This window comes from Hyla sarda, chromosome 6 (assembly GCF_029499605.1).
Source record: "Hyla sarda isolate aHylSar1 chromosome 6, aHylSar1.hap1, whole genome shotgun sequence".
Taxonomy (NCBI): domain Eukaryota; kingdom Metazoa; phylum Chordata; class Amphibia; order Anura; family Hylidae; genus Hyla; species Hyla sarda.
In genome coordinates, this window is record NC_079194.1 from 233,961,826 (window position 1) to 233,983,210 (window position 21,385).

The window sequence follows — 21,385 nt, forward strand, 5'->3', positions numbered from 1 at the left end:
TAATTCTTCCGTTGGCGAGTACGCCGTGCAATTCCGTACTCTTGCTTCAGAACTTTCCTGGAATAATGAGGCCCTCTGCGCGACCTTTAAAAAAGGCCTATCCAGCAACATTAAAGATGTTCTGGCCGCACGAGAAATTCCTGCTAACCTACATGAACTCATTCATCTAGCCACTCGCATTGACATGCGTTTTTCCGAAAGGCATCAGGAGCTCCGCCAGGATATGGACTTTGTTCGCACGAGGCGTTTTTTCTCCCCGGCTCCTCTCTCCTCTGGTCCTCTGCAATCCGTTCCTGTGCCTTCCGCCGTGGAGGCTATGCAAGTTGACCGGTCTCGCCTGACACCTCAAGAGAGGACACGACGCCGCATGGAGAATCTCTGCCTGTACTGTGCCGGTACCGAACACTTCCTGAAGGATTGTCCTATCCGTCCTCCCCGCCTGGAAAGACGTACGCTGACTCCGCACAAAGGTGAGACAGTCCTTGATGTCAACTCTGCTTCTCCACGTCTTACTGTGCCTGTGCGGATATCTGCCTCTACCTTCTCCTTCTCCACTAGGGCCTTCTTGGACTCCGGATCTGCAGGAAACTTTATTTTGGACTCTCTCATCAACAGGTTCAACATCCCAGTGACCAGTCTCGCCAGACCTCTCTACATCAATTGCGTTAACAATGAAAGATTGGACTGTGCCGTGCGTTACCGCACGGAACCCCTCCTAATGTGCATCGGACCTCACCACGAAAAAATTGAGTTTTTGGTCCTCTCCAATTGCACTTCCGAAATTCTCCTTGGACTACCCTGGCTTCAACACCATTCCCCAACCCTGGATTGGTCCACAGGGGAGATCAAGAGTTGGGGTCCCTCTTGTTTCAAGGACTGCCTTAAACCGGTTACCAGTACTCCTTGCCGTGACCCTGTGGTTCCCCCTGTAACCGGTCTCCCTAAGGCCTACATGGACTTTGCGGATGTTTTTTGCAAAAAACAAGCTGAGACTCTACCTCCTCACAGGCCTTATGACTGTCCTATTGACCTCCTCCCGGGCACTACTCCACCCCGGGGCAGAATTTATCCTCTCTCTGCCCCAGAGACTCTTGCTATGTCTGAGTACATCCAGGAAAATTTAAAAAAGGGCTTTATCCGCAAATCCTCCTCTCCTGCCGGAGCCGGATTTTTCTTTGTGTCCAAAAAAGATGGCTCCCTACGTCCTTGCATTGACTACAGCGGTCTTAATAAAATCACGGTAAAGAACCGCTACCCTCTACCTCTCATCTCTGAACTCTTTGATCGCCTCCAAGGTGCCCACATCTTTACCAAACTGGACTTAAGAGGTGCTTATAATCTCATCCGCATCAGAGAGGGGGATGAATGGAAAACGGCATTTAACACTAGAGATGGACACTTTGAGTATCTGGTCATGCCCTTTGGCCTGTGCAACGCCCCTGCCGTCTTCCAAGACTTTGTTAATGAAATTTTTCGTGATCTCTTATATTCCTGTGTTGTTGTGTATCTGGACGATATCCTGATTTTTTCTGCCAACCTAGAAGAACACCGCCAGCATGTCCGCATGGTTCTTCAGAGACTTCGTGACAATCAACTTTATGCCAAAATGGAGAAATGTCTGTTTGAATGTCAATCTCTTCCTTTCCTAGGATACTTGGTCTCTGGCCAGGGACTACAAATGGATCCAGACAAACTCTCTGCCGTCTTAGATTGGCCACGCCCCTCCGGACTCCGTGCTATCCAACGTTTTTTGGGGTTCGCCAATTATTACAGACAATTTATTCCACATTTTTCCACCATTGTGGCTCCTATCGGGGCTTTAACCAAAAAGAATGCCAATCCTAAGTCATGGCCTCCTCAAGCGGAAGACGCCTTTAAACAGCTCAAGTCTGCCTTTTCTTCAGCTCCCGTGCTCTCCAGACCTGACCCATCTAAACCCTTCCTATTGGAGGTTGATGCCTCCTCAGTAGGAGCTGGAGCGGTCCTTCTACAAAAAAATTCTTCCGGGCATGCTGTTACTTGTGGTTTTTTTTCTAAGACCTTCTCTCCGGCGGAGAGGAACTACTCCATCAGGGATCGAGAGCTACTAGCCATTAAATTAGCACTTGAGGAATGGAGGCATCTGCTGGAGGGATCAAGATTTCCAGTTATTATTTACACCGATCACAAGAACCTCTCCTATCTCCAGTCTGCCCAACGGCTGAATCCTCGCCAGGCCAGGTGGTCTCTGTTCTTTGCCCGATTTAATTTTGAAATTCACTTTCGGCCTGCCGATAAGAACATCAGGGCCGATGCTCTCTCTCGTTCCTCGGATGCCTCGGAAGTAGAGCTCTCTCCGCAACACATCATTCCTCCTGACTGCCTGATCTCCACTTCTCCAGCCTCCATCAGGCAAACTCCTCCAGGGAAGACCTTCGTCTCCCCACGCCAACGCCTCGGAATCCTCAAATGGGGTCACTCCTCCCATCTCGCAGGTCATGTGGGCATCAAGAAATCCGTGCAACTCATCTCTCGTTTCTATTGGTGGCCGACTCTGGAGACGGATGTTGTGGATTTTGTGCGAGCCTGCACTGTCTGTGCCCGGGATAAGACTCCTCGCCAGAAGCCCGCTGGTCTTCTTCATCCTCGGCCTGTTCCCGAACAGCCTTGGTCTCTGATTGGTATGGACTTTATTACAGACTTACCCTCATCCCGTGGCAACACTGTTGTTTGGGTGGTCGTTGATCGATTCTCCAAGATGGCACATTTCATCCCTCTTCCTGGTCTTCCTTCTGCGCCTCAGTTGGCAAAACAATTTTTTGTACACATTTTTCGTCTTCACGGGTTGCCCACGCAGATCGTCTCGGATAGAGGCGTCCAATTTGTGTCTAAATTCTGGAGGGCTCTCTGTAAACAACTCAAGATTAAATTAAACTTTTCTTCTGCTTATCATCCTCAATCCAATGGGCAAGTAGAAAGAATTAACCAGGTCCTGGGTGATTATTTACGGCATTTTGTTTCCTCCCGCCAGGATGACTGGGCAGATCTTCTACCATGGGCCGAATTCTCGTATAACTTCAGAGTTTCTGAATCTTCTTCCAAATCCCCATTTTTCGTGGTGTACGGCCGTCACCCTCTTCCCCCCCTCCCTACTCCCTTGCCCTCTGGTGTACCCGCTGTGGATGAAATATCTCGTGATCTTTCCACCATATGGAAAGAGACCCAAAATTCTCTCTTACAGGCTTCATCACGCATGAAGAAGTTTGCTGATAAGAAAAGAAGAGCTCCCCCCATTTTTTCTCCCGGAGACAAGGTATGGCTCTCCGCTAAATATGTCCGCTTCCGTGTTCCCAGCTACAAATTGGGACCACGCTATCTTGGTCCTTTCAAAATTTTGTGCCAGATTAATCCTGTCTCTTATAAACTTCTTCTCCCTCCTTCTCTTCGTATTCCTAATGCCTTTCACGTTTCTCTTCTTAAACCACTCATCATCAACCGTTTCTCTCCTAAACTTATCTCTCCCACTCCTGTCTCCGGTTCTTCAGACATCTTTCCCGTTAAGGAGATATTGGCCTCCAAAAAGGTCAGAGGAAAAACCTTCTTTTTGGTTGACTGGGAGGGCTGTGGTCCTGAAGAGAGATCCTGGGAACCTGAGGACAATATCCTAGATAAAAATCTGGTCCTCAGGTTCTCAGGCTCCAAGAAGAGGGGGAGACCCAAGGGGGGGGTACTGTTACGCCGAGCGCTCCGGGTTCCCGCTCCTCCCCGGAGCGCTCGCTATACTCTCGCTCCCGCAGCGCCCCGGTCAGATCCACTGACCGGGTGCGCTGCGATACCGCCTCCAGCCGGGATGCGATTCGCGATGCGGGTGGCGCCCGCTCGCGATGCGCACCCCGGCTCCCGTACCTGACTCGCTCTCCGTCGGTCCTGTCCCGGCGCGCGCGGCCCCGCTCCCTAGGGCGCGCGCGCGCCGGGTCTCTGCGATTTAAAGGGCCACTGCGCCGCTGATTGGCGCAGTGGTTCTAATCAGTGTGTTCACCTGTGCACTCCCTATGTATACCTCACTTCCCCTGCACTCCCTCGCCGGATCTTGTTGCCATTGTGCCAGTGAAAGCGTTCCCTTGTGTGTTCCTAGCCTGTGTTCCAGACCCCCTGCTGTTGCCCCTGACTACGATCCTTGCTGCCTGCCCCGACCTTCTGCTACGTCCGACCTTGCTTCTGTCTACTCCCTTGTACCGCGCCTATCTTCAGCAGTCAGAGAGCTTGAGCCGTTGCTAGTGGATACGACCTGGTCACTACCGCCGCAGCAAGACCATCCCGCTTTGCGGCGGGCTCTGGTGAATACCAGTAGTGACTTAGAACCGGTCCACTAGCACGGTCCACGCCAATCCCTCTCTGGCACAGAGGATCCACCTCCTGCCAGCCGGCATCGTGACAAGACCTTGACACAACTAATCGTTGTTTCTATAGGATCAACAAGATCAGCCCAGTGTCCAGCTGCTTTTGGGGAAGGTTGGAATAAAAAAATGCAAGAGTGCCAGTTATGACAAGAGCACCTGCCATATGCTTTGATTCACTCCCGCCTTGACTACTGTAACTCTGTACTAATAGGCCTTCCTTTCTCCAAACTCTCTCCTCTCCAGTCCATTTTTAATGCCGCAGCCAGACTCATCTTCCTCTCCAGCCACTACACCGACGCCTCCTCCCTGTGCCAGTCACTACACTGGTTACCAATTCAGTCCAGAATACAGTACAACATCCTCAGTCTCACACACAAAGCTCTTCACAATGCTGCACCTCCCCACATCTCCTCTCTCATCTCCGTCTACCATCCTACACGTTCTCTCCGATCTGCTAATGACCTCACACTAACATCTTCTATAATCCGAACTTCTCACTCCTGTCTCCAAGACTTCACTCGTGCTGCACCGGTTCTCTGGAATGCTATCCCTCAATCCCTCAGACTCAACAACAACATCCATAGTTTCAAACACAGCCTAAAAACACATCTCTTCAGACAGGCCTATAACAGTCTCTAATTGGCCTCAACATATCCCCAACATATCCCCAACATATCCTCAATATATCCCCACACCTCTTGTTTGAATAGTTATTGTGTAATATTATGTCTGATACTTGTCTTTGTTTGTACCCCATAATTGTAAGCGCTGCGGAAACTGTAGGCGCTATATAAATAAATAAATAATTAAATAAATAAATAAAATATGCGTCTGTTCATTCCAACCTTTCCCCAGAGCTCGTCCAAAAGCGGAGGATATACCGAGGGCCTAAGGTTTGGATATTTTTGAAGATTGTAAAGAATTAAGACATATATATATATATATATATATATATATATATATATATATATATATAAGAATATTGAACAGATATTTTTATTTATACACTGATTAAAGGGGAATTCCAGTTATGAAAAACATATACCCTATCGACTGGATAAGGGATAAGAGGCTGATCCAACAGCTGTGATCTCCAGCATGGGGCCCGGCTCTCCCTCACTGACATATTCATTTCAGGATTGATGGCCCACTCAGCCAATTCATGGCAAACAGGTTCTCAGCGAACTGGCAATGGAATACGCTTCAAAACACATGTATAACACTGCCTAAGAGAGCTAAAGCCCTGTATAAAACTGATAGGGTAATATAGAAATGTAATAATCTGAAGTGACAAGAACGCTACAATTGCGGAAACGGAATTGTGCCCTATGGAGCTGCTGGACCAAACGTAAGTAATCCCGTAAAAACATACACATATGTTGAAAAGATAATAATAATTGTTACAGTCAGCACTGTATGGGACTTCTTTTAATGATATCTATATAAATAGCATACCTGATTGTGGTAATGGTGAATGCGATGACGATGTGTACTGTAAGCGGTGTTTTGGTGAGTTCAATTATTGCCCTCTTTTTCAAACTGTACCGATATCTACAGGCAAAATATGTAGCTGGGTGTGAGGAAGGTCCGTGAGTTATGACGGGAGAACGCCCCGGCCGTTGGCAGCTCAACCGTTCCGTTAACTCTCACTTCCTTCCCCGATGAAGGAAACAGCGTGATAGATTCCAAAACACATTGGAGAGAAGTGTGGTCCTCCACAGCAGTATTAGTGACGTCACCACTCCCATCCCACACTTCCAGACTAACCGCGAAGTGAGAGTTAACAGAACGGTTGAGATGCCACTGGCCGGGGGCATTCTCCCGACGTAACTCACGGACCTTCCTCACACCCAGCTCCTCCTAAGCCTTATCCCCCAAGAAGCAAGCAACTTGACATAGGACCCGCAACAAAAGCACCAAACGTAAAACAAACAAAAAAACTGCAAAAAATGCAAGTACATCTGAACTCATGCAAATAGCCCAAATTTATATTGCATGTCTATTTAGCATACATCATTATATAACTACATCTTTTGCCTGTACATATCGGTGCAGTTTGAAAAAGTGTGCAATAATTGTACTCACCAGAACACCTGTTACGCCGAGCGCTCCGGGTCCCCGCTCCTCCCCGGAGCGCTCGCCACATCCTCGCTACTGCAGCGCCCCGGTCAGATCCACTGACCGGGTGCGCTGCGATACCGCCTCCAGCCGGGATGCGATTCGCGATGCGGGTGGCGCCCGCTCGCGATGCGCACCCCGGCTCCCGTACATGACTCGCTCTCCGTCGGTCCTGTCCCGGCGCGCGCGGCCTCGCTCCCTAGGGCGCGCGCGCGCCGGGTCTCTGCGATTTAAAGGGCCACTGCGCCACTGATTGGCGCAGTGGTTCTAATTAGTGTGTTCTCCTGTGCACTCCCTATGTATACCTCACTTCCCCTGCACTCCCTCGCCGGATCTTGTTGCCATTGTGCCAGTGAAAGCGTTTCCTAGTGTGTTCCTAGCCTGTGTTCCAGACCTCCTGCCGTTGCCCCTGACTACGATCCTTGCTGCCTGCCCCGACCTTCTGCTACGTCCGACCTTGCTCTTGTCTACTCCCTTGTACCGCGCCTATCTTCAGCAGTCAGAGAGGTTGAGCCGTTGCTAGTGGATACGACCTGGTTACTACCGCCGCTGCAAGACCATCCCGCTTTGCTGCGGGCTCTGGTGAATACCAGTAGTAACTTAGAACCGGTCCACTAGCACGGTCCACGCCAATCCCTCTCTGGCACAGAGGATTCACCTCCTGCCAGCCGAACCGTGACAACACCGCTTACAGTACACATCGTCATCACATTCACCATTACCACAAATAGGTATGCTATTTATATAGATATCATTAAAAGAAGTCCCATACAGTTCTGACTATAACAATTATTATCATATAGGAATGTATTCAAATAGTTTAAAGGGGGTTTAAGGGCTAAGTTAATGTCAAAGTTATGGCCACATGCAGTACCTATGGTAACCAACAACTTGTTAAAAAAAACTGTGCTAGCCGATTATGTGTGTTGTTTTAAACACTAAAAGCTGCATAAAGTATCCTGTTTATTAGCTGATGCCTGCCAGTGTTAAAATACACATGGAGGTACAGTGGTCCCTCAACATACGAGCCATCGTTTGTCGAATCCATTGTATGTTGAGGAATTCGTGCAATGTTAAGTATAGGAAGCTGTACTCACCTGTCCCCGCCGCTCCGGACCGCGTCCTGACGCTCCCAATGATGTCCCCGCCGCTCCCGATGCTGTCCCTGCCGCTCCCGATGGTGACCCCGGGCCTCCGTTGGGCTCTCCTGGTCTTCTCCGGTCCTCCGCTGTCTTCTTCAGTCCTCCGCTGTCTTCCGCAAGGCCTTACTGGGCCTGCGTAGCAACGTCATTACGCCACTGCGTACGCCGTTCCTATTGGATGACGGGACGGAGTGCGCAACAGCGTAGTGACCTCACCGGAGAGGGCCGAGAAGACACCGGAGGACCAGCGCTGGACCCGGAGGGCACCCCGGAGCATCGTGGAGGGGTAAGCAATACTCACCGCACCACACGGGGAACATTAAGCTGCTATCCGACAGCAGCTTAAGCATTTTGCGCTGCCGGATAGCACTTAATGCGATGGCCCCGAGATAAAAAAGCATCGTATGTTGATGCTGACATCGACATGCGATGGCCTCTGAGAGGCCATCGTATGTAGATTTGATCATATGTCGGGGCCATCGTAGGTCGGGGAGGTCACTGTATTAAAAGACGCAATTATATATTTTTTGAGAGATTTTGGCAAATTCTGTTGGGAGTTGCCACAGGATTGGTGACCACAAAATAGTGAAGAATACATAGCTTTTACATGAAAAGCAGAAAAAAATTGTTCATTTTTGCGGACTAGCTGATAACAGGTTGCACTGGTTGCACTGGTGGGAGTTGTAGTAAAGCGGAAAGGACAGCAGGTAGTGGATGACTGGTGAGACTGTAGTAGCCAGCAGACAGAAGTCAATGGTGAACTTTTGAAAGTTGTGGCAGACAGTGGACAGCAGACAGTGGTGGACTGGTGAGAGTTCCATGTTTTCTATTGCTTCGATAGATTACATCTCCAAATACTCCTTCTCTGGTCAAACTTCCTTATCCTCCTCATGCAAGTCTTCTGGAGAAGAACATCCAAACTGCTGCCAGCCAGAGGTGAACTTTCTTCCATCTCTACTTACTCAATCATTACCATGAGAGTTTGCTCTAAAAGGAATATCAGCAGCATTATGTCACTAATTCCGCTGTTGTCCTTGCTGGCAAATCTTGTTGCCTCTTCAAAAGCCTGAGCACACAAAAAGTGTCTCTGATTAGCTAATAATGCCTCAGCTGAAAGTTACACAGGCTACACTAATTGTCTGTCTGCTGCATAAGAAACTATGTCACTGATTTGCATTGCTGGTTCACGTGGTCCAGCATGTGTAATGTTGAGTTAAATTCCACCATGTTGGAGCGTCGCAACTAAGGAGGTGTTGAAGAAGACCATTCTGGCCCTGTAGGTTAAGATGCCATGTTTTCAAGCATAAGAATGACTTAACTGTTTTAGACAGGGCAGCAACTTCTCTGCTGTGTGGCTTTTCTTGCCCAGGCTTAGCAGATGCACCAATGCATCAATAAAAGGAGGGAGGAGGGTAAGCTACACTCTTCCCAGTAGGGGAATGCAAGATGTTCAAGGAGGAGGACCTGGATGAGTAGGAGGACCTGGTGGCAAGTGGCAGAAGTTTAATCCGAAATGGTGCAACCGTGAAGGTGTCACCATGGCATTGTTGAGGTGAAGCCTCGTTCTGCAATATGTTGATCCGGTGGGCCGTAAAAGACATGCATTGACACTGGCCATAGCTACTATTAACCATACTATTAACCACTTCAGGACCGGGCACGTGGGGTCACGGCTGACTCTGCATCATAGTGGGGTGGTCCCGATGGCTATCAACGGCCGAAACCTGTGTCTAATGCCAGACATCACCGATCGCGGTGATGACCGTAATTAACCCCTTAGACGCGGTGATCAAAGTTGAAAAAAATGAAGAAAAAAAAAGCATTCCCGGTAGCTCAGTCGGGCTGATTGAAATCACTGAGGTGAAACCGCGGCATCCCAATCAGCTTACAGGATGGCGGGAGGGTCCTTACCAGCCTCCTCACTGTCTGATCTCCTCAGGCTGGAGCAATCGAGCACAGATAACACTGATCAATGCTATGCTATGCTATAAACATTGTACCTTGTTTATGTCCTCACCTGTAGAGACTGTCAACTCCAATATGTGGGGTGCACCTCGACTCCTCTTAAGGTACGCATCCGAAAGCACTTTTCGGATATACCCCATTTTAATTCGAGGCATATATCTATGGTGTCTAGACACATAGCTGAGGTACATGCAGGCAATACTTCATCTCTTATGTTACAGGGATTAGAACGTGTCAGCCCACCGATTGGGGTGGCAATGTCAAGCTCAAACTCCTGGACTGAGAAGTCTATTGGATTCTGAGATTGGACAGCCACGTCCCTCGGGGTCTCAACAAAAGGATGGATACTATTCTTCATTATTAGTCATATTGGATTATTCCTGTATAGTTCTATCCCTATTTTTGTCTCATTTTGTGACCTGCCTGCAACCCAACAGCATAGGTATTCAATATTTTGCTTCAATATTGGTAATTATCCCCCTATCATATTGTTATTGTAACTATTCTTTCTGTTTCCATTAACAATGATGTCTGTGGCTATTCTGTTCAAACTCCCCCCCCCCCCCCTCCGCAGGTTTCAGTTTTTGAATTTCATTGGGTACGTGCTGATTCTATATGAGTATCTATATTATGGTTTCATAGGATGCAGTCTCTTCTCTCTTTTGAGAGAGTGGTTTACTTTAAATGATATATACACTATTATTTTCTTTCCCTTCAATGGGAAATATGTGATTATAAGACAATTTACTGTTCACTTTATCTATAGTGAGTACAGTTTTTCCCTATGAAACCATACTTATAGTTCATTCCTTTCATTTTTTTCCCTCTGGTTGCCAGGGGAGTTTTCTTAGAGAATGATTATGTGTTTTATAATTTTCTTTTTTATAATATTGTGGTTATATTTCATAAAAATGTATATTTTTATATTGTCTAAGAATGTTACCCTCACGTGAGGGTGACTGTCCTTTACTCTTACTTTCTTCCTTTTCTCTTTTCCTTTTTCCTTCCTCCCTCTCTTTTTTCCCCCTATTCCTTTTCCTCGTCTTTTTTCTTGCCTTTTCCTCTTCTTTTTCCGGGCTTTACATGTCACCACCGCGTCACGAAAGAGGAGGAGGACCCAATTCTGCCGTGGCCGGATTATTGGTTGTTGCTTGACGGGCCACCTATATAAGGTTTGTACTCACTGTATGTTAGTGTATGACTAAGGTCCAGTCTTAGGACCGAATGCGTCACCTTGTCATGTTCTCCTGGTCTTTGTGGCTTTTATTGGAATAAAACATCCTGTTCTTTGATATTCGCGCTGGACATTCTGCCTTTATTCGTTCCGTGAGGGGTGTAGTTTCCAAAATAGGGTTACATGTGGGTGTTTTTTTTTTTTTTCCATTTATGTCAGAACCACTGTAACTATCAGCCACCCTTGTGCAAATCACCTCAAATGTACATGGCGCTCCTACTCCTGAGCCTTGTTGTGTGCCCGCAGAGCATTTTACATCCACATATGGGGTATTTGTGTACCCCACATATGGGGTATTTGCGTTACAAATTTTGGGGCTCTTTTTTTCTTTTTAATTCTTGTGAAAATGAAAAGTATAAGGCAACACTAGCATGTTAGTGTAAAAAATGTAATTTTTTTTACCATAACATGCTGGAATAGACTCAAACTTTACCTTTTCATAAGGGGTAAAAGGAGAAAAAGCCCACCAAAATGTTTCACACAGTTTCTCCCGAGTCCAGAAATACCCCATATGCTCTAAACTGTTGCCTTGAAATACGACAGGGCTCCAAAGTGAGAGAGCGCCATGCGCATTTGAGGGCTAATTTAGGGATTTGCATAGGGACAGACCCGGATGCAAGAATTAGACTTGCCTCCAATACCAAAAATTGTACCCAAACAGTGTTTCCCAAACAGGGTGCCTTCAGCTGTTGCAAAACCCCCAGCATGCCTGGACAGTCAATGTCTGTTTGACAACACTGGAAGTTGTTGTTTTGTTATTGGGGGTGGGGGGTGGGGGGGTAAATGTGTAGGGGTATATGTATATGTAGTGTTTTGTGTAGGTGTAGTGTAGTGTTTTTAGAGTACACTCACAGGGGTGGGGGTTCACAGCAAGGGGCCAGATGTTGCCGAACTACAACTCCCAGCATGCCTGGGCAGTCAAGGCATGCTTGGAGTTGTAGTTTTGCAACATCTGGAAGGCTACAGCTTGGGCACCACTGTATAGAGGTCTCCAAACTGTGGCCCTCCAGATCTTGCAAAGCTACAACTCCCAGCATGCCCAGACAGCCTTTGGCAGTCTGGGCCTGATGGGAGTTGTAGTCTGGCAACTCTTAGAAGGCAGCAGTGAAGATCACTTACCACTGATCTTCACTGTTGCCTCCACCGCTGCCTCCGCCGCCGCCTCCTAACTGCTGCCCGCCACAATCGCCAGTCCCACCACCGCCTCCTCCTCGTGGACTCTGGTACCCGCCTCCATCTTCTCCCCGCTTTAACTGCCCCTCGCCCCCAACTGCCATTGGTCGGTTAGTCCTAACTGACCAATGGCAGGGGATAGGAGGAGGTGACACCACTGCCACCTCGCCCCTATCCTTCAGGATGATCGGGGATGTTTCTGACATCTCTGATCATTCCTATTTTGCAGCAAATTGCCGATCTGAATTGATCAGCGATTTGCAGCGATCGTCGACATGGGGGGGGGGTCACAACCAGCTAGTGGCGGGGAACGAAATTCCCACGGACTACACCCTCAGTCCTTAAAGGGGTACTCCGGTGAAAACCTTTTTTCTTTTAAATCAACTGGTGGCAGAAAGTTAAACATATTTATAAATTACTTCTATTAAAAAATCTTAATCCTTCCTGTACTTTTTAGCTGCTGAATACTACAGAGGAAATTCTTTTCTTTTTGGAATGCTCTCTGATGACATCACGAGCACAGTTCTCTCTGCTGAGGTTATTATAATAATAATAACGCTTTATTTATTGTTGTCCTTAGTGGGATTTGAACCCAAGTACCCAGCGCTGCAAGGCAGCAGTCCTAACCACTGAGCCACCATGCTGCCCTTAGCATACATCTGGTATGCATGGCTGTGAAAATGGACAGAGGCGTCAGCAGAGAGCACTGTGCTCGTGATGTCATCAGTGTTCCAAAAAGAAAGGAATTTCCTCTGTAGCATTTAGCAGCAAAGAAGTACTGGAAGGATTAAGATTTTTTAATAGAAGTAATTTACAAATATGTTTAAATTTCTGCCACCAGTTGATTTAAAAGAAAAAAGGTTTTCACCGGAGTACCCCTTTAAGTAGTTAAAGATAAATTTGATACATTGTAGACAGAAAAAAAATGCCAAATTGAAATACACATTTATAGGTCTATGGGAGGAAAAAGGGGCACAATTTCCTGGAAAAAAAATGGCATACCCTCAAGATACTGCAATTTTGGAAATCTGCCCCATAGCCTAAAAATGAACAAAAACACTGAAAGAAAAAAATGCTACGTGGGACTTTTTTTTAAAATTCCCTATTGTGTCCTAGCTGCAGCATTTTGGGCCCTAAAAAAAGCCATACAGGGAGTATAGCATCTTTTTTTGTTTGCTTTTTTTTTTTTTTGGGGGGGGGGGGGGGAGGATCGCAAAATGTTTTTTTATTTACATTTTTAGAATATTGTGTCTTTGTGCACTCCTCAACCCCTTCAGGACATCTGTTTTATTTTTTATTTTTTTTTCAGTTTTGCACTTTCGTACTACATATGTTTATGTTTGTTTTTGTTTACATATTTGTTTGTTTTTTTTACACTCTTTTTTAGTTACCATAAGGGGCTATAAAATGTAATCTTCAAATTGCATACGCTGTTCAATGCTGTGTCATAGCATAACATTGATCAATGTTATCAGTGTTTCATTGCTCCAGCCTGCTAAGGCTTCCTGGAGCATCAGAGCAGCTATCAGGCAACAAACAGGTAAGGGCCCTCCCGCTATCCCCTCAGCTGATCGGGACACCGCATTTTTCCTTGGTGGTCCCAACCAGCTCCACTGACCTGTCGGGATGTTTTTGTTTTATACATTTTAGATGCCGCAATCAACTTTGATTGCGGCTTCTAAGGGGTTAATGCCGGACATCAGCGCAATCACCGCTTGGATTACCCTGCTCTGATGCGAGCTCAGCTCCTGATCCCGCGTCATAGAAGGGGAGCGGGACAAGGGCGTACAGGAACGCCTTTTGTCCTTAAAGGGGTATTCTGGAAAAAACAACCTATCCCCTATTGAAAGGATTTCCCTGTAGCAGCTGCATTCTATGCATAGCTGTGTCTGCAGTTTTGGAAACCGCCAGGCTTCCGAGACGGGGACGTGACATCATGCCATGCCCCCTCCTTTCATTTCTATGGGAGGCGGCGTAACTGCCACAATGCCCCTTTCCATAGATATCAATGGAGGGGGCGTGACGTCACGTCCCCATTTCGGAAGCTTGGTGGTTTCCGAAACTGCAGACACAGCTACGCATAGAATGCGGGCTGCTGCAGAGAGATCGCGGGGGTCCCAGCGGCGGACCCCCCGCGATCAGACATCTTATCCCCTATTCTTTCGATAGGGGATAAGATGTTTTTTCCCGGAATACCCCTTTAAGTGGTTAAACATGAAATAATGATAATAATAATAACAACAATAATAATAATCTAAATAATTGTTTAATGATAATCCCATGTTATTATACACTATTACACCTTAGAAGAATACTATTAAAGGTGTTATCCACCATAGGTGATTTTAGTGCGTACCTGGCAGACAGTAATGAACATGCTTAGGAAGGATTTGCGCTTGTCTTGGGGCTAAATGGCTATGTTGTGAGATTACCATAACAGTGTGGCTAGCTTTTTGTGAACTGGTATTTCCTGTTTCATTTTTCTTTTTTTGACTACAAATCCCATAATTCCATTTTTCTCCCTCCCACACATCAGCCACCCCACCCATTGAAACATAAATGTTTTGCATCCATTCAAAAGACCTGTGGTTTTCAATCAGGGTGCCTACAGCTGTTGCATTAGTTGCAGTTGATCTCTCTAACAACAAGCGATCACTCCACCCATTGAAGCAGACAGGCTCCCTGTCATCAGCTGACTAGTGAGTCAGGTCTCGGCCACATTGCAACCTGGGAAAAATCTGAGACAGTCATTTTGTATGCTGTTAGAAATAAATATTGGGGTGAAAATCACAGAAGAATTGTGAGAAAACCATCACGCACAGGTACAGACACTATATTATGAACTACCGTAACTTTACAGCTCCTGTAGCATAGTCAAATAAAAAAAAATCCTGGAATACCCCTTTAAGGCCAAACATAATTTCACTGTATAGTAAATAAAACATCCCAAACTGGAAATTCTGAACTGATTTCTTTGCATTTGGGGAAGAGACGAGAGATAGTACTGCAGTTCTAATCTATACAAAATTAATTATGCATAACTCTTCTTGTACTTTATCCAAATGTATTAGATTTACATAGCCTTCCAAAAGCTGTTTTATTAGATACTCACAAAAATACATTCTGTACAGAAAAAATACAGATCAAAATATGCAAGGGTCTTACAGCTTTTTTATGGTATTGTTCCAGTTAGAACAAAAGAATTATATGAAGGCTTTTGTTTTTATGATTTACTGACAACGAGCATTCATGTAATTATTACAATTTAATGCAGACTTAATCTCATCTTTATTCTTCAATATTAAGCTTCAAATAGATTTGAATATTGATAGTCTTGAACTAAAAGCATATCTATCTATCTATCTATCTATCTATCTATATATATATATATATATATACATATATATATAACTCAACGTGTGTGGGTGTGGGTGTGTGTGTATGTATATTCCACAAAAACTTCCACATGGCTAAAGATATTAACATGAAACTTGGCACACATGTTACTTATATGTCAACAACAAACATAGGATAGGTGATTTAACCCTTACTCACCCCCATTTGCCAGGGGCAGGGTTTATGTTTAAAGTCCCATACAAGTCTATGGAAAATATATGTTACTGCATAACTTCCAAACGGCTGGAGATATTTCGATAATACTTGGTCACATGTTACTTATATGTCCACTTAAAATATAGGATAGTTAATTTAACCCTTAACTACCCACATTTGTGAGGGTCGGGGCTTTTGTTTAAAGTCCCATGCAAATCAATGGGAAATGTATGTTCTCACATAACTTCTGTATGGCTGGAGATATTTCAATACCTGGTACACATATTACAGGTCGGGATATGAGGACGGGATGGGAGGTCGAGATAGGAGGTTAAGATAGGAGGACGGGATGGTCCGGATAGGAGTTCGGGATATGAGGACGGGATAGGAGGACGGGATAGGAGGTAGAGATAGGAGGTGGAGATAGGAGGTCAGGATAGGAGGTCGGGATAGGAGGTCGGGATAGGAGGCTGGGATAGGAGGTCGAGATAGGAGGACGGGATAGAAGGTTGAGATAGGAGGTCGGCATAGGAGGCAGAGATAGGAGGACGGGATAGGAGGTTGAGATAGGAGGACGGGATAGGTGGTTGAGATAGGAGGTCAAGATAGGAGGACGGGATTGGAGGACGGGATAGGAGGACAGGATAGGAGGTCGAGATAGGAGGCTGGGATAGGAGGACGGGATAGGAGGACGGGATAGGAGGTGGAGATAGGAGGTGGAGATAGGAGGTGGAGATAGGAGGTCGGGATAGGAGGCCGGGATAGGAGGTCGAGATAGGAGGGCAGGATAGGAGGTCGGGATAGGAGGTCGGCATAGGAGGTGGAGATAGGAGGACGGGATAGGGGGTTGAGATAGGAGGACGGGATAGGAGGTTGAGATAGGAGGTCGGGATAGGAGGTGGAGATTGGAGGTTGAGATAGGAGGATGGGATAGGAGCACGGGATAGGAGGACAGGATAGGAGATCGGGATAGGAGGTCGGGTATGAGGACGGGATATGAGTACGGGATATGGGGTTGGGATATGACAACAATATATGGGGATGGGATTTGAAGTCAAAAGCTTCCTCCTTTGTTGATTTTCCTCCCCAACAAGGATGAGGAAGGAAAATCCGGGCAACGCCGGGTACTCAGCTAGTCTATATATAAAACTCAACGTGTGTGTGTGTGAATGTGTGTATGTGTGTATGTTCCAGCATCACGTCCAAACGGCTAAAGCTATTAACATGAAACTTGGCACACATGTTACTTATATGTCAACAACAAACATAGGATAGGTAATTTAACCCTTACTCACACCCATTTGCCAGGGATGGGGATTATGTTTAAAGTCCCATACAAGTCAATGGGAAATATATGTTACTGCATAACTTCCGTATGGCTGGAGATATTTCAATACCTGGTACACATATTACGGGTCGGGATATGAGGTCGGGATAGGAGGTCGGGATAGGAGGTCAGGATATGACGATGGGATATGAAGTCAGGATATGAGGTTGGGATATGAGGTCAAGATAGGAGAAAGGGATAGGAGATCAGAATATGAAGACGGGATATAAGGTCGGGATGCAAGTTTATGGGACTTCCAGTACCTTACTCCACAAGCTCCGCTCTGCATCTCCTGGTGAATGTGTCAGTCCGGCTTGCAAGCAAAACCCTATCTCACAAAGACACGCCCACTGCGTAAGCCCCACCCCTTTTATTTTCTACCCTTTTTGTGCATCGGACTGGCTTGCAAATCACGCCCACTCCCATAAAGCCACATCCCCTTCTATTTCCGGCTTACAATATCTTCACAACTCAGTCCCACCTGAGGATGGGACATAAGGATGGGATATGAGGACGAGATATAAGGACGGGATATGAGGATGGGATATTAGGATGGGATATTAGGACGGGATATGAGGACGGGCTATGAGGATGAGACATGAGGTCGGGATATGAGGTCATGCTATGAGGACAGGATATGAGGATGGGATATGAGGTTGGGATATGAAGACGGGAAATGAAGTTGGGATATGAGTTCAGGATATGAGGATGGGATGTGAGGATGGGATATGAAGATGGGATTTGAGGACAGGATATGAGGTCGTGATATGAGGTCTGGATATGAGATCGGGATATCAGGATGGAATATGGGGATGGGATGTGTGGTTGGGATATGACAGAAATATATGAGGATGAAATATGAGGTCAAAAGCTTCCTCCTTTTGTTGATTTTCCTCCCCAACAAGGATTAGGAAGGAAAAACGGGGCAACACTGGGTACTCAGCTAGTTTTCACATAAAACAGTGATGCTCAATTTGTGGTGGCAATATGTGTCAATTTCTAGGAAAAAGTGTATTTATATCATGCCTTTTCCAGATTGAGAAAGAGGATTTAAATAAAAATAAAGGGAGAAAGGAAGGAAGTAGGAATGGGAAAGGAAGCTAGGAAGGAGAAAGGAAGCTAGGAAGGAGGAAGAAAGGAAGATTTGCATTGAGATGGGAGGGAATGAGAAAAGGAGGAAAGAAAGGAAAAATGTATTGTTGCTATGCTAATTAATTGTTTTATTAGATGGATTTAAATGGAATGCATCACCTAGATTTTCTTTTACAGATAAAAGCCAGACACTAAAACATGTTCTTTTTCTTAATTTGTTTGTTTTCTTATTATTTATTTATTTATATTGTCTGTTATTATGGGGAGGCAGCCATTTTGCCTAAGCTGTTTTTACTTTATTTGAAGATATGCTATATCAGTAATCCAGCACATTTTCCCTCTGGCATGGGAAACTGATAATAGAACTGATCCTATTCATTAGAATGGGATAGTTCACAATCATCCATTTTGATGCCAGATGGTTGGGCACGCCAGAGAGCACGGGACAGAGGAACGTAACTTGCTGCATTCCCTTGTCTGCTGTGCAAAAACAATGGATGCCGGATGCTACGCAGCTGATGACAACTTGTCATCAGTGTGTGGCATCATTTGCATCTAGATTTAGGTTGAGTTCACCTATGCCGGATGCCGGACATATGTGATCACAGCCTTACAGGGAATTCTCTGTAACCTTTGAAGGGGTCATTAAGCAGAGAGGTCATGGCTGATCTGTTAACATCTTCTATTGTTTTCATTATCTACCAGTATCCCCTTTCACTGTAATGGTGTGCAGATCACTTACCAGCAGCCTCCTCCTTACCATTATCAACAAAACAGGAAGTCTCAGCTTAGTTTTTGGCTCAGTGTTAAGAATGGAAACTGCAAGATTCCAGAAGTATTTAAAAATCAAAATAGCAACATGGAAAATTAGAAAAGAAAACATCACCAAATAATCTTAAACATACGTTTAACATAAAAGCATGTTATAAAAGCTTACAACCTTAAAACAAGTTACAACCTTCTTGTTGTCACCAAGATTCACAATGGCTATAACTGAAAATAGATTAACTTTTTAAAGGATAATGTGCTGTAGAATTTGAAAAAGAAAAACCTTGTGACGGTATTGTCATTGCAATCTTTTTGCTTCCCTGGAGTTAGATAACTATTTACTGAAATAATTCTGATTGATCTTTATATATTACAGACCTAATGGCAAGTACCAGGTGTGGAAATAGAAGATAAATGTATTAAAGCAGCAAAATTGATAGCCTTCAAGCACTCGGAGAGTAACATAGTAACATAGTTTATAAGGTCGAAAAAAAAGACCAGAGTCCATCAAGTTCAACCTATAACCCTAATGAGTCCCTACTGAGTTGATCCAGAGGAAGGCAAAAAAAAAAAACTTATACTAGAGGTAAAAATTCCTTCCCGACTCCAAATATGGCATCAGAATAGATCACTGGATTAACCTTCTGTCCATATAGATCTAGAATCCATAACCTGTAATGTTATTATTCTCCAAAAATGCATGACCACCTCCTCTGGCAGAGAATTCCACAGTCTCACTGCTCTTACAGTAAAGAACCCCCATCTGTGCTGGTGTAGAAACATTCTTTCCTCTAGACGTGGAGGATGCCCCCTTGTTATAGGTACAGTCCTGGGTATAAATAGCTCATGGGAGAGATCTCTGTACTGCCCCCTGATATATTTATGCATAGTTATTTGGTCTCCCCTAAGCCTTCTTTTTTTCTTAACTAAATAACCCTAATTCTGATAATATTTCTGGGTACTGTAGTCCTCCGATTCTCCGTATTACTCTGGTTGCCCATCATTGAACCCTCTGCAGCTCCACTATATATTTCTTGTACACTGGTGCCCAGTACTGTACACAGTATTCCACGAGTGGTCTGACAAGTGATTTGTACAGAGGTATAATTATTTCCTTTTAGTGGGCATCTATGCCCCTATTGATGCACCCCATGATTTTATTTGCCTTTAGCTGCCCGACACTGGTCACTACAACTAAATTTACCATTAACTAAGACTCCCAAGTCCTTTTCCACATCTGTCGTCCCAAGTGTTCTCCCATTTAATACATAATCCCAGCCCAGATTTTTCTTCCCCATGTGCATTACCTTACATTTATCAGTGTTGAACCTCATGTGCCACTTCCCAGCCCAAAACCTCCAACCTATCCAGATCCATTTGTAACAGTGCACTGTCCTCTATAGTGTTTACCGCTTTACAGAGTTTAATATAATCTGCAAAGATTGCTACTTTACTATTCAACCCCTCTACAAGGTCATTAATAAATATATTAAATAGAACAGGACCCAAGACTGACCCCTGTGATACCCCACTAGTAACAGTCACCCAATCAGAATAAGTACCATTAATAACCACCCTCTGTTTCCTATCATTGAGCCAGTTACTTAAACACTTACACACATTTTCCCCCAGTTCAAGCTTTCTCATTTTATGCACCGACCTTTTTTGTGGCACCGTATCAAATGCTTTTAAAAAATCCAGATACGACATCCAGCGATGTCTCCTGGTCTAGTCTGGAGTTCACCTCCTCATAAAAGCTGATCAGGTTAGTTTGACAGGACTGATCCCTCATAAAGCCATGCTGATATGGAGTTATACATTTATTTTTATCAAGATATTCCAAAATAGCATCTCTTAGAAAACCCTCAAACTATTTACATACAACGGAGGTTAAATTAACAGGTCTATAATTCCCAGGGTCACCTTTTGACCCCTTTTTTAAATATTGGCACCACATTTGCCATGCACCAGTCCTGGGGAACAGTCCCTGTTACTATAGAGTCCCTGAATATTAAAAATAGGGTTCTGTCTATAACATTACTTAATTCCTTTAGAACACAGGGGTGAATGCCATCTGGACCTGTCGATTTGTCTATTTTGATGTTTTTGTAGGCGGCATTGTACTTCTTCCTGGGTTAGACAGGTTACCTGTACTGGTCCCATATTCTAATCTGCACTAAGTACAACAAGATGGACTTGAGTACAAGTAAAATCGATATGACAAGCTGTATACTAGGGAAAATGGTCAAAAATGGAATGTAACATGCTAATCCTGAGAAAAGTTTTGGCAGTGACAGTAGTTAAGGTACTTTACTATTGCAAAACATACTTGGATGCATTAAATGCTTTTTGGCTTTGAAACAATAAATCACAGATGACTCTAGAATAGTATCATATACTCAACAGGAAATCTCTTTCCAGCAAGCAATGACACACAAAGTGTTGACATCATTACAAATATTCTTCCTTAATAGATACATTACTTTTCATATTGCACCCATAACATAGCATATAAAGTATAGGACTGTGTTATTGTCATTTCATTAAACTGTAGAAATATCACACAGGCGTGTTTAAAGTTTTGATTGGTCAGAGTCTCTGTGCTGAGACCCTCTCCGATCCTGGCTCTGTGCAC

At 44.9% G+C, this 21,385-nt stretch overlaps 1 long non-coding RNA gene across 1 annotated transcript in view; it reads right to left on the reverse strand.

Annotated features, from left to right (window-relative positions):
* LOC130277709 (uncharacterized) overlaps positions 1-6,326 on the reverse strand; it is a 103,884-nt gene extending 97,558 nt beyond the window's left edge. Inside the window, exon 1 of the long non-coding RNA XR_008845542.1 lies at positions 5,835-6,326. This is a non-coding gene — a long non-coding RNA (uncharacterized LOC130277709). The remainder of the gene's footprint in view (positions 1-5,834) is intronic.
* Positions 6,327-21,385: the final 15,059 nt, after the last annotated feature.